At 46.2% G+C, this 13,042-nt stretch overlaps 1 protein-coding gene across 4 annotated transcripts in view; it reads right to left on the bottom strand.

The window, feature by feature from the left end:
* Positions 1-1,128, bottom strand: part of LOC126992348 (uncharacterized) — a 44,758-nt gene extending 43,630 nt beyond the window's left edge. For all 4 annotated transcript variants that reach the window (XM_050851070.1, XM_050851063.1, XM_050851056.1 and 1 more), the window contains exon 1: positions 444-1,128. The gene's annotated coding sequence lies outside the window, so the exon portion shown is untranslated. The remainder of the gene's footprint in view (positions 1-443) is intronic.
* Between the last annotated feature and the right edge of the window lie 11,914 nt (positions 1,129-13,042).

Raw genomic sequence — 13,042 nt, 5'->3', positions numbered from 1 at the left:
GTCATGTACTGTTTGTACCACTTGTTACAAAGCCTTCACTGCCTCCTCTTATACTGCACTCTTTATACGTAAAAGCAGAAGGCACCATCTTATGCAGGAGGATTGCAGGTACAAAAAAATGTTTTCTTCCAAAATTGATTCCATAATTAATGCAAATAATGGTGACAAGCAGTAAGTGGTATAAACATAAAAAGTTATTTACTGAACTTGACACTCTAATTACTTTGTATTTTACCCATTCTAGCTTTGGAAACTGTGTTACAGTTGTACAATCACTGCTTAATCCAACCATGTCATCAAAACTTGCTTCTCCCGTGTAACAGGTGACCCACGCGAAGAAATATGAACAGTTTCTGAACCTACGTGAGATGTGGGTGGAGGAGACCTGAGACACTCTGCCCGCCAACAACTGGAACCTGCAAGATGACTGGTCTCAAACTTACGTGAAGAACGTCAGGAAACTGTACTGCCACGGCCACTCCAAGTCAGTCCCGGCGGGAACAGGGGGCGAGGGAGGCACAGGCCAGCACACCCTGCCTCCGACAGTGTGCAGCAGCGACAACCTTCCTCTTGTTGCCACCTCTGTCGCCTTGTATCACTTCATGGGCCGTCTGCTTCTGTCTGTCAGCATGGTGGCAGCAGGGGGGAGGGAGGCACAGGCCAGCACACCCTGCCTCCGACAGTGTGCAGCAGCAACAACCTTCCTCTTGTTGCCACATCTGTCGCCTTGTATCACTTCACGGGCCGTCTGCTTCTCTCTCGGTCCTTTCTCAGCATGGAGGCAGCAGGGGGGGAGGGAGGCACAGGCCAGCACACCCTGCCAACAACAAGGTCAGGGAGAGCTGAGGTGAGACTGTTGCTGTGGGATCCAAGTATTGCCTTGGCAGTGACACTTCTGGCATGTTGATGTTCCTTTCCTTTAATATTCATCTTTTTCTATAATGTTTCTTTTTTTCAATTTTCATTAAAAAACAACTTTCCTGGCCAATTCCAGTCGTCCTTGATGGTTGCAGGCATTCAGAGCTGTTCAATCATTCATTCAACTTTTTCACCACTTATTGGGGACACAGCCCAAGGGAGGGGGACAGAGCACCATTGTCAAGCAGCCCAGTGCATGCCAGTGCGTGCCCATCCCACCAACATCTGACAGTTAGAGGCGCAAACTGTCGCCCTCCGATCAGCAACCTGGGCCCCTGACCGCCAGACCACTGCAGCCCCTCCACACTGGCCGACCTTCCAAAACACAAGACACGTTTTGAGGCTCGTCTAGGACACTTCTGAGGCAGGGCAGTACAATGGCCAGAGAGGTGCTGGAAGCACTTGCCTCTGTGGTGCTCTTGGGTGAGGCACACCACTGTAAGGTATTGAATCTTTTGCTGCAGCAAGTGTTTATAAATACATATTCCAGCTGTTGTAGTGTTATGTGACATTCCCTTGACTCACCTTGCAGAGGAGCAAGTAGATCATGTAGGTGTGAGCCTCAAGTGTTTATAAGTACATATTCCAGCTGCTGTAGTGTTATGTGACATTCCCTTGACCCACCTTGCAGAGGATCAAGTAGTTCATGTAGTTGTGAGCCTCAATTGGGCTCCAGGCCCAGTGCAGCTGCCACAGCTGTGGAAAGTCAGCCATTAGTATTTCCCCTTCCACTTCTTCGTGTGGCTCCTCTCCTCCCATCACTTCACAGGCAAACCTTCTTTCTTCTTTATCTTACATGATCACTTTGACCTCTCCCTGTCAGGCTCAGCTGCTGCTAACAACCTGGTCTATATAATTAATGTAGGCAGACACAGTTCAGAAGTGGGTCTTCATGTGACTGGCAATGTCACGCTTTGCCTTAAAGAGCTTTCCACAAACATCACACTTGAACTCCCTAATGTCATAGTGCCTGAAGACGTGTTCGTTAAGCCTCCACTTCAAACTGAATCTCTTCCCGCACTCTTCACACTCATGACTTTTAACACCAGTGTGTGTAAGGGTGTGTTTATCAAGGTAACCCTTCCGGCTGAATTGTTTCCCACATTCCTTACATTCATAGTTCTTTACACCAGTGTGTGTAAGGGTGTGTTTATCAAGGTAACCCTTCCGGCTGAATTGTTTCCCACATTCCTTACATTCATATTTCTTTACACCAGTGTGTGTAAGGGTGTGTGCATTAAGGGTACTCTTTTGTGTGAATTGTTTCCCACATTCCTTACATTCATAGTTCTTTACACCAGTGTGTGTATGGGTGTGTGCATCAAGGGTACTCTTCCGGCTAAATTGTTTCCCACATTCCTTACATTCATAGTTCTTACACCAGTGTGTGTAAGGGTGTGTGCATCGAGGTTACTCTTCCGGCTAAATTGTTTCCCACATTCCTTACATTCATAGTTCTTACACCAGTGTGTAAGGTGTGTATCAAGGGTACTCTTCCGGCTGAATTGTTTCCCACATTCCTTACATTCATAGTTCTTACACCAGTGTGTGTAGGGTGTGTGCATTAAGGGTACTCTTTTGTGTGAATTGTTTCCCACATTCCTTACATTCATAGTTCTTCACACCAGTGTGTGTAAGGGTGTGTGTATCAAGGGTACTCTTACGGCTGAATAGTTTACCACATTCCTTACATTCATAGTTCTTTACACCAGTGTGTGTAAGGGTGTGTGCATCGAGGTTACTCTTCTGATTGAATTGTTTCCCACATTCCTTACATTCATAGTTCTTTACACCAGTGTGTGTAAGGGTGTGATATCTGAGGCCTTGCCTTGAGGTGAATCCTTTTCCACACTCCAGACACACAAACTTCCTCTCTCCTTTGTTGCTGGAGTTGCCAGCAGCAAGTTGCTTCACCTGATGACCACTGACCCTCCTGCCGCCTGCAGCAGTCTGCTCCTGCTTGTCTTGGCCACTCATGCTGCTGTCCAGCCCAGCAGGTGAGGCGGCCCCGACCTGTACGGCGGCTCAGTGTGTTGTGTTGTCCTCGTTCTCTTTTCTCCACACCTGAAGGAAGCCGTTGTTGCTGTGCTGGACTTGGTCGTCAGTGCGGTGAACAGGAAGTGTAGTAGTAGTCACAATCGTAGTACCAGTGACGGCAGCAGGCAGTTTGGGGACAAGGATTCTTCTTCTTCAGTGTTTCAGGGGCTGGTTTGGCCATGGACCACAGCCTCTTCTTCTTCTTCAGTGTTTCAGGGGGCCAGTTAGGCCATGGACCACAGCCTCTTCTTCAGTGTTTCAGGGGGCTGGTTAGGCCATGGACCACAGCCTCTTTTTCAGTGTTTCAGGGGGCTGGTTAGGCCATGGACCACAGCCTCTTCTTCAGTGTTTCAGGGGGCTGGTTAGGCCATGGACCACAGCCTCTTCTTCAGTGTTTCAGGGGGCTGGTTAGGCCATGGACCACAGCCTCTTCTTCAGTGTTTCAGGGGGCTGGTTAGGCCATGGACCACAGCCTCTTCTTCAGTGTTTCAGGGGGCTGGTTAGGCCATGGACCACAGCCTCTTCTTCAGTGTTTCAGGGGCTGGTTAGGCCATGGACCACAGCCTCTAAAGCCCCAAATTGTTGTTGTTGTTGTTGTTTAGGGCCGCGGCGATGTAGTCGCTCACACGAGCCCTGGTGTCGTCCTGTGAGGTCCTCACGGGGCGTCAGCTGCCCCGTCTTCCTAAGGAAGGCGCAGGTGAGGTGGATGACAGCTTCCTGTCGTGAGGGGTGGACGCCTGCCGTACAGCCCCAAACACACACTCGGCGGCGGCGCCTCGGCGGGTGTTGTTGTTCTTGCTCTTGCTGTACAGGTGACCCGTCGGAGAGTCAGGCCTTCGTATCGGCACAACCTGTAAAAATAAAACAAAACAAGCAGTATCATTACAAATCATCCTATTCCCTATTTCTTGCACACCACATCTTTCCCAGAAAACTCTTCATGGCTGCTATAATTCTCTCATTTGCTTCAGCACTCGGTCCCAGCAGCAGCAGCATCCATTCCCTCTCCGTTCTTGCAATCCTCCCATTCACATCCAGCCCATCAGTGCCACCCTCATCATCTCCGTCCTTTCTCTCCGGTACCTCCCACACACCAGTACCACATGCACGACAGTTTCATCCAGACCCCTGTCACACATCTGACACACTTTGCTGCGGGACTCAGACCACCTGTAATTTCTTGCATTCACATTCATACACTGCGCTCGAGCTTGGAAGAGAAGATCACCACCCAGGCTTCCATCATACCAGCTGACACACTGCGGGGCTTCCTTTTCCCTGTACCGCTCCAAAGTACTCTTTCGCTCCATCGCATGCTTCCACCTCCTCAGACCGTCACCTTTCACTGCACTGTCTCTCTCTTCCACTTTCTCACATCCCATTCTAGACCCTCACTGTACCTGTCAGTCACCTTCCATTCAAAGAAACGCCTCCCTTCCTCTCTGCTCACCCACCTGACTCGCATACCACTGTCACCAACCATTCTCATGCAGTTCTTAATCTATTTGCTCTCATGCACACTCCACAAGTAAACCTTCCGTGCCAGTTTCGTGTCATCCATTCGTTCCAATCTGACTTTGTATCTAAGGGTAGCCTTCCTAAATCTTTCCCTAAAGGTACTCCACCCCATATCATCCTCAATGCTTCCACTGCACACCTTGGTGCCATCCAGGTTGGCATCGGGAAGGGTTCGGCTAGCACCTGGAGTTCCGCCGCTCAGCCACGGTCTGATCACGTGTGCTGCGGACGCCTACCGACCTCATAAAGTTGTCGGGACGCTGCCGGCTGGGCCAGTGACCTCCCAGCGCGCATATCACCATGACCCAGCGCTCTGACGCCTCCGTGCACGTACGTACTGCGGGTCGACGAGCTCGAGTTATTAGCCCCTGCAGCAGCCGAGATGGCCACGGAGCAGCCCCAGTCCCCCCTGCAGGAGGAAGGTACCGCTACCCAGACACAAGAGGTAGCTACTCAGCCCCAGGAAAATGGACGGAAGAAGGCCGCCACCACTCTCCTCGATGAAGTGGAGATGGACACACACACACACACACACACACACACACACCTGGCTAATTACAGCCTTTATCAGTTTGCTGCCACTAATGACCTAAGTAGCCTTGCCCCTCAATTAACACCGAAGCATCAGGTCATATAATCCCCTTTCCTTAATCTTCATCCCCTCAAAGTTCACTTCACACGTAGCCTACCTGACCTGAGGTCCAAAGATCCTGCCAGCCCCGCCCCGTAATCTGAAAGCATCTGCCACCTGCACACAATCCACGCCCACAAAACGTATATCCACAACCGCCCCGCAAGCGCAAATTCAATCCATATCCTACCTGCACAGTAACCCAGCAAACATGTGTAATGCCGGGATGTGAAGGCAGGAGAAGAAACTTAGAAGTATAAGGAAAAGACGTAGGTTAAGTCATTATAAGTGATTACAAGTATATAGTTATAAGTGAGCATATAGAAGTACTTATGAGTAATTATAAGTCACTATAAGGCCATCATAGATATGTAAGAAATTGTAAGTAGGTATCCTTAGTCACAACCTATAACATAACACATCCCCCCCACCCCCCCTCAGATTACAATTACACAATGTGGTGCAATACTTACGTCACTTTCCCGCCAGAACTTAGCGTCTGTCGCCCCTCCCTTTCCTCCCCTTTCCCCCTACCAGCGCACGCACTTCGGAATTGTTGCCAGCCCTTGCTTGTCAATGCCCTATCAGTTAAAGTCATCCACCCTTGCATAGATTTTTTCCGCTGCTTCACATGTAATTTCGTCACCTTGCACGTTAAGAGACCGTACCCATATATAAACTACCCTAGTCTTCCCTTCATTTTGAATTAAACCGTAATAGATTATAAATCAGCTACTTGGCTCCTTTTTCAACGCTACGGGGCCGCCCCAGGGTGGGTATAAAATCCTGAGAGCGTCTTGCTCGGGCCTCACCTCACGAAGGCGTTTGACAAAGTCTGGCACCGAGGATTGAAATACAAGATATTGGGTCTTGGCCTCCCGGTCATCCTGAAGAAGCTATTATGCAATTTCTTGGATGGCAGGAGTGCAAGGATCAAGTTGGAATCCTTCCTCGGTGACAGCTTTGACATACGCTGTGGTGTCCCTCAGGGCAGTGTGCTATCCCCAACCTTATTCATCCTGTACACAAACGACGCACCAGCCGCGGGGAGAGGAATCAACCTCTCGTACGCAGATGACGTCACCCACATATCCGGATATCCAGGCCGCTCCCGCGAAATCGCTCGCCGCCAAATAGCAGCTCAAATCAACACTCAATCCGTATACGAAAAGGACTGGCGCATCCACACAAATGAATCGAAATTCTCTATATTTAACCTCGGCGCCAGGCTCCATGAAAATATATCCACAAACACCAGGGCAATCGCCACCCAACACCAGGGGACACTCCTTGGCCTCACCATCTCCCGCAGTGGGTACGCGTCACACATCAATAAAAGATGCGACCACGCTCGAACAACACTAGGAAAACTATACCGATTCAGGACGATGCCAACTAAACTCAAACTTCACCTTGTCAAGACCCTCATTATACCCATCTTAGAGCACCCTCCCGTCCCAACACACACCCTCAGTAAAACTCAAATCAGTAAACTACAGAAAGTACAAAATAAAGCCCTCCGATTCGCAACAAACCATGCAGTTCTACGCCTCCACACTAACAAATGAGCAAATTCATATAAATACCAACACCTTCCCAATCAACATACGACTCCACCTCCAAGCAACCCGGATATGGGCAAGAATCGCCCTCCTCAACCTTCCCCTCCACACACACCTAACAAACAATCTCCCCAATATCGAACGATTCAACCGCTCATTCCCGAGCAGCCTGCGGAGACTTCAGAGCGACTCGCACCCAGAACCGTGTTACTACTAACCTATACTAAATTAACAAACTCACAGAGAACCATAGCTAGCTAGCTCCAACACATATACCCACACACCACCCATTTCAAACTTAACAGAATAAGACGACATCGTCTGAAAGCAACAAAAAACGCAACATATAACACACTACCCACACACCAAAAATAAAAATCACCCCAAACAACACTATCGACACACACCACCCTACACATACCACGCCAGGCGGCCAACCCGCCATATTTTTTTATCTCACACTTCCTTCTGCTTCCCACTTACCTTTCTCTACTTCCTCTCCTCTCTTCCCCCTCTCTTCTATAAAAAAAAAAAAAAAAAAAAATCGGGCCTCACTCACTCGCCCACTCACTCCCCTGTTGTACTCGCAGGTCTGGCGCCCCCACTCTCTGCCACACACACACCTACACACCCACGCCCCATATACCTACACGAACCCGTGATTCTTTCCCAATGTGTTTCTTTAGTTGTTAATCTCAATACTTCTCTTCTTTCCGTGACAAGGGTTGTAGGAGGGAAACCCCCGTCAGCGTTCTTGGAGCCTGGCGGGGGGAAGTAGGAACGGGGAGTCGAGCCCCCCCTCAAAAATTTCCGTCTTATGCCCCTATTACGGAAAGGACTTTGTAAGTATATAGATATCTAGGCCATTAATCTGTAGTTTATCTCTAGGGTAAGAAGTGTTAGTAAAATAGGGGGCTGTATATGTTTTGTCGTTTCGACGTAAATTGTTCTCGCTGTGTACGGGCCTCCCCGGAAGTGTAAAGTCCCCCCTCTCTGAGTTTTTTTTTCATATATCTTATGCACCTGGTCTTGCAATAGATGTACACCCGCGCAAGAGTAAGGTTTTCGTAGAGAATTCTCAGCCATGTTCTGATTACCATTGTGAGAGGAGAAATTAGAACCCAGGCGTGTGTCCATTCACCCACTTCTGTCAGTTTCGGGTAAATCGTGCCTTCAATTAGCAGTTAACTGTAAACCGTGTCGTCAGTTATGACTATGTATACCTTCTAAACTAAGTCTCACATGAATAAATGTACCGACCCCTATTTATAGGCCTTTATTTCTTATCTCTTCTCCCCGTCGTGAGTTTTGTCCAGCGGGCTGTGTAGTTAAAGTACCATTTTACCGCCCCGAGTCCTCCCCGCTCACCACGTTACCCCCTGCCCAAGGGATCAGAGTCTCGCTCTGGGTCACTTTAATCCCAAATTAAATCATTAGTCCTTTATATACATATATTTTAAGGTTCCCAGTGAGCTACCGGTGACATAGTTCATCGGTAGATCTCTGCGGTGGCAGCAAACTATCCCCAGGGTGAGTCCCCCTTGTTTTTCCCCAGATATCCATTAGTTGAATTTCCTTTTTAACATCATTTAGTGCCCCGAATTTCCGGGCACGACACATAGACCCCGGGGGAAGCTTCCAGCACAACAATACGTTACAGGTCTCTTACTAATTAAGCTTAGATTTAGGTGGGCAGCGGTAAAGTGCTGAGTAATCCCCTAAAGACTCTGCCCTCATCAGAACATTATCCAAGTCAGTATCAACGGGGGACATAGTCAAAGCAATCGGAGCATGGTCTGAAGGAAGATTATGTTGTTGTAAGACTAAAATCACTTATATACTTCAGCAAGCTAACAGAGGCAATACAAGTGTCAAGTTCCGAAATCCAGTTGGTCCGTTTCTTGTATGTCTTGTTGCCAAGAAAGTGTTTGTCATTGGTCCTCAGATTACTAATAACCACAAGATTATTTTCACTGCAAAAGGTAAATACCACCTCAGCATTATTATTTGTCACAGTAGTTTCACCAGGCAAAAAAGGGTAAGACATGTCAGGAATGGAAATAGAGTCACACAGGTTGGCGGATCGAATGCGAGCAGGAATTAAGGTGTCTCACCAAACCTCCGAACCTGCAGTTCATATCACCCAGCAGAAGGAAACCGTTACTGCTCTGAGTCGAGAGTAATTTATCATTAATAGCTGCAAAAGAAGCGTGGGAATAATATGGGGAGTCATTTGGCAGAACATAACAAAAACCCATGACAACATCACATTGCAGCTATACTTGGTCACCAATGCTGACATCAATAGAATGAATCTGGTTCGCTAAACTGTTTCTAACACATACCACTGTGCCACCTCTGTCTGACGATCCAATCACAGCACTGGAGTTAGGGGTGGGCAGGTACCGGTACCAGTACCGGTACTAACGGTACCAGCTAAACGGTACGGTACCGGTACCAGATTGCTCGGTACCGGTACCAGTTCCTCGGATTTATTTATTGGATTTATTGATAATTCTTCATGTCCGATTTTGTTTTTAGGTTGCTAATAAATATTGTTATTGTTATTAGACTATGATCGAGTACATCCATAATAACTATACATGCTATTTTTTTATCGAAAAAATAAATATTCACTTCATTCAGAGAGAGAGAGAGAGATCACCACTTAGTAAGTGGATATCTCGGTGATATGGGTAGTGGGTACTCGATCATATAGTCTAATAACAATAACAATATATATTAGCGTTTTCTAAAGACTCGTGGGACTCACTAACTTTTAACCCAAGACTTCGTTTTCTTTTTACTTGCCACTGTTAAATTCGTATGACTCGTTAACTTTTAGAGAGAGAGAGAGAGAGAGAGAGAGAGAGAGAGAGAGAGAGAGATCATATTTATCCAATAAAGCATTAACGAAAAAAGAGTTTGAATCCCTTGGCGAGAGTTTTTGGCTATAAAGAATTGCACGATGGATTATATAAGATGATTAAATATTGGAGGTGAGTAGGCGAGAGAGAGAGAGAGAGAGAGAGAGAGAGAGAGAGAGAGAGAGAGAGAGAGAGAGATCATATTTATCCAATAAAGCACGAACGAAAAAAGTTTGAATCCCTTGGCGAGAGTTTCTGGCTATAAAGAATTGCATGATGAATTATATAAGATGATTAAATATTGGAGGTGTAGCAGGCGAGAGAGAGAGAGAGAGAGAGAGAGAGAGAGAGAGAGAGAGAGAGAGAGAGAGAGAGAGATCACCACTTAGTGAGTGGATATCTCGGTGATATGGGTAGTGGGTACTCGATCATAGTCTAATCACAAATAACATAAAGAAAAGAATCGGAGCTGTGATGGAAACGGAAAGCAGGACAAAATAAATAAAATAATGGAAACAGTGAGCTGTGATGGAAACGGAAAGCAGGACAAAATGGTGGGACTTGGAGACGGTCAGCACCGTCTACACACAGGGCTCATACCACTAAGGCGAGCACCGAGCGTCACTAAGATCCTAACGGTACCGGTACTAGCGGCAATGTGCAGTGCTCGGTACACTCGGCACTGCACATTGCCGCTAGTACCGGTACCGTTTGGATCTTGGTGACTCTCGGCGCTCGCCCGCCCGCCTCCACGTGGTATCACGCGGTATGGGCCTTGTGTGTAGACGCTGAGTCACTGCCCCTCTGACCATCTCCCCAAGTTCCCACCATTTTGTCCTGCTTTCCGTTTCCATCACAGCTCCCGTTTCCATTATTTTATTATTTGATTTATTTATTGGAGTTACTGGATAATTCTTCATGTCCGATTCTTTTTCTTTTTTAGGTTGCTAATAAATATTTTTATTGTTATTAGACTATGATCGAGTACATCCATAATAACTATACATGCTATTTTTTTTTCGAAAAAATAAATATTCACTTCATTCAGAGAGAGAGAGAGAGAGAGAGAGAGAGAGAGAGAGAGAGAGAGAGAGATTTACATAGAAAATTAGACCACACAGACCACATGGTACAGACTAGGTGGTCTGTCCTTAAACCTAAGTGATTTTACATTAATCAGAAGGCTCCTAAACGTTGCATTTCTACTCTAGTTGATATTAAGTTGAAGGAAGAGAGAGAGAGTTTTCTTTACAGGAAATTTGTTTGGGAATTTCATCAGAAGTCATTAAGAAAAAAAAACTCCTTTGAGTACCGGTACCGGTACTAACGGTACTTGAGTTTTCGGTACCGGTACTACCGGTACTCAAATTAACGGTACTTGCCCATCCCTAACTGGAGTACGGCTGGCAGGGATTCCCCCCTCCTCCCTCCCATCTTACACACACACACACACACACACACACACACAGCACATAATATTAATTTGTGTTTTGTATGGAGATAAAGTTCCTGGAGTTAGTATTATGTTATGTTTGGTTCCCAGCAAACAGGAAACGTTTACACAACCTTGTGTTTAGGTTGTATCTTCGTCCGTCTAAAAGTTACGTCATCAGCACGTAATAATTACGTTGTGATTTTCTGATCAAACTGTGACGCTTGCGTGACGTTTACACAACGTCGTTTCCAGGTTGCTGCTTGGTCCAATAGAGAAAATAATTTCAAACATATTAGTTGAAAACACATTAGGTAGACAAGTTCATTAAATGCAATAACTCACTTGCACATCAAAAGTGGTTTACATTATTAACAGTATTCAGTGATATGATATATTTTTCTCTTACAAATATCAATAAGAGGGGTAATTTGAGATAAATCTCGTGCCCTTCAAAATTTGAATGTTTAATTCCGCGCGTGGCAACAACGGTCCCGCCAGCCGCCGCCGCCGCCGCCACACTGAAAATTCAAAAAACAAAACAGTCAGTCGTCGTGGCGTGGCAAGCAGAGTGTGCAGGTCACCATCTTGTCCTCGAGGAAACTCAGCACGGTGAGTATTAGAGATCTAGATCGCCACCACAGAGTTGTAGCCTAATTGTGTAAGAGAGAGAGAGAGAGAGAGAGAGAGAGAGAGAGAGAGAGAGAGATATACATAGAAAAACAGACCACACAGACCCCAAGGTCCAGACTAGGTGGTCAGTCCTTAAACCTGTGATTCTACATTAATCAGAAGGCTCCAAAACGTTGCATTTCAACTCTAGTTGATATAAAGTTGAAGGAAGTGACGGTCGAGCTTGTTTTTGAAGGAGTCAATCGTGTTACACTGGACCACTGACGGTGGGAGCTTATTCCATTCTCGCACTACATCGTTGGTGAAAAAAAATTTGGTGGTCTGAATTTACTTGTCTACATTTGAGTTTTACGCCATTGTTCCTCGTACGTAAAGTGTCATCGATCATAAACAATGTTGATCTGTCTACATTCGCGAAACCATTAAGTATTTTAAAACATTTGATCAGTTTTCCTCGGAGGCGACATTTCTCAAGAGAACATGTTAAGGGTGAAAGCCTTTCTTCGTAAGATTTGTTGCGCAAGGAAGGGATCATTTTTGTTGCCCAACGCTGAACACCTTCTAATTTAGCAATGTCCTTTGCATGGTGGGGAGACCAAAACTGTACCGCATATTCCAAGTGGGGTCTGACTAAACAATTGTAGAGTGGAAGTATTACATCTTTATTCTTGAATAAAGAGTTTATTTTAATGAAGCCCAACATTCTGTTCGCTTTATTTGCTGCATCGATGCATTGCTGTGAGAATTTGAGGTTTGACGCGATTTTGACCCCCAAGTCCTTAACGCATTGAACGCTTTTGAGTTTAACGCCGCGCATTTCGTAATCGAACTTCTTATTCCTTGTTCCAACTTGAAGGACCTGGCACTTGTCTACGTTAAAGGCATCTCCCATCTGTCAGACCAAGCTGAAATTTTGTGCAAATCCTCTTGGAGGCTTTGCCTGTCTTCGTCAGTGTGAACCGAGTTTCCAATCTTTGTCGTCTGCAAATTTACCAGAGCTGGGCACTTCCGATCATCAGTCCGATCGTCCGATCTTCCGATCTGATCGGAACAGCAACTGGCGATCGGAATGCAAAGATTGGATCATCTTTGTAAAAGGTAATCGGACTGTGTAGATCGGAACTTCACAAACTAACTTCCGATCACCGATCACAGAAAAGAAAGTGGTCAACGTTGTCATGGCAACAAGTGACTGCGGACTTCTTACAATTATGTTTATACACGTTGCTAAATAGTTACTTCAATAAGCGTCTATATTTATAAAATTAAGCGATAATTATTGATCGTTAATTTATTTAATCCTGGTAAGGCATCGTGAACGAGACGCGCAGTCGCTTTATTTGCTTGGCGGGACTTGTTACACGACGCCATGACAGCGTGCTGTGGGCTGCAGTAGTGGGCTTCCGCTCAGTGTTGCCAAATGCGTAGGATCAAAAGCGCTAGA

This window comes from Eriocheir sinensis, chromosome 7 (assembly GCF_024679095.1).
Source record: "Eriocheir sinensis breed Jianghai 21 chromosome 7, ASM2467909v1, whole genome shotgun sequence".
NCBI lineage: Eukaryota > Metazoa > Arthropoda > Malacostraca > Decapoda > Varunidae > Eriocheir > Eriocheir sinensis.
The sequence above is the reverse complement of the archived record's forward strand: the minus strand, read 5'-3'. Positions and strand labels throughout refer to the sequence as shown.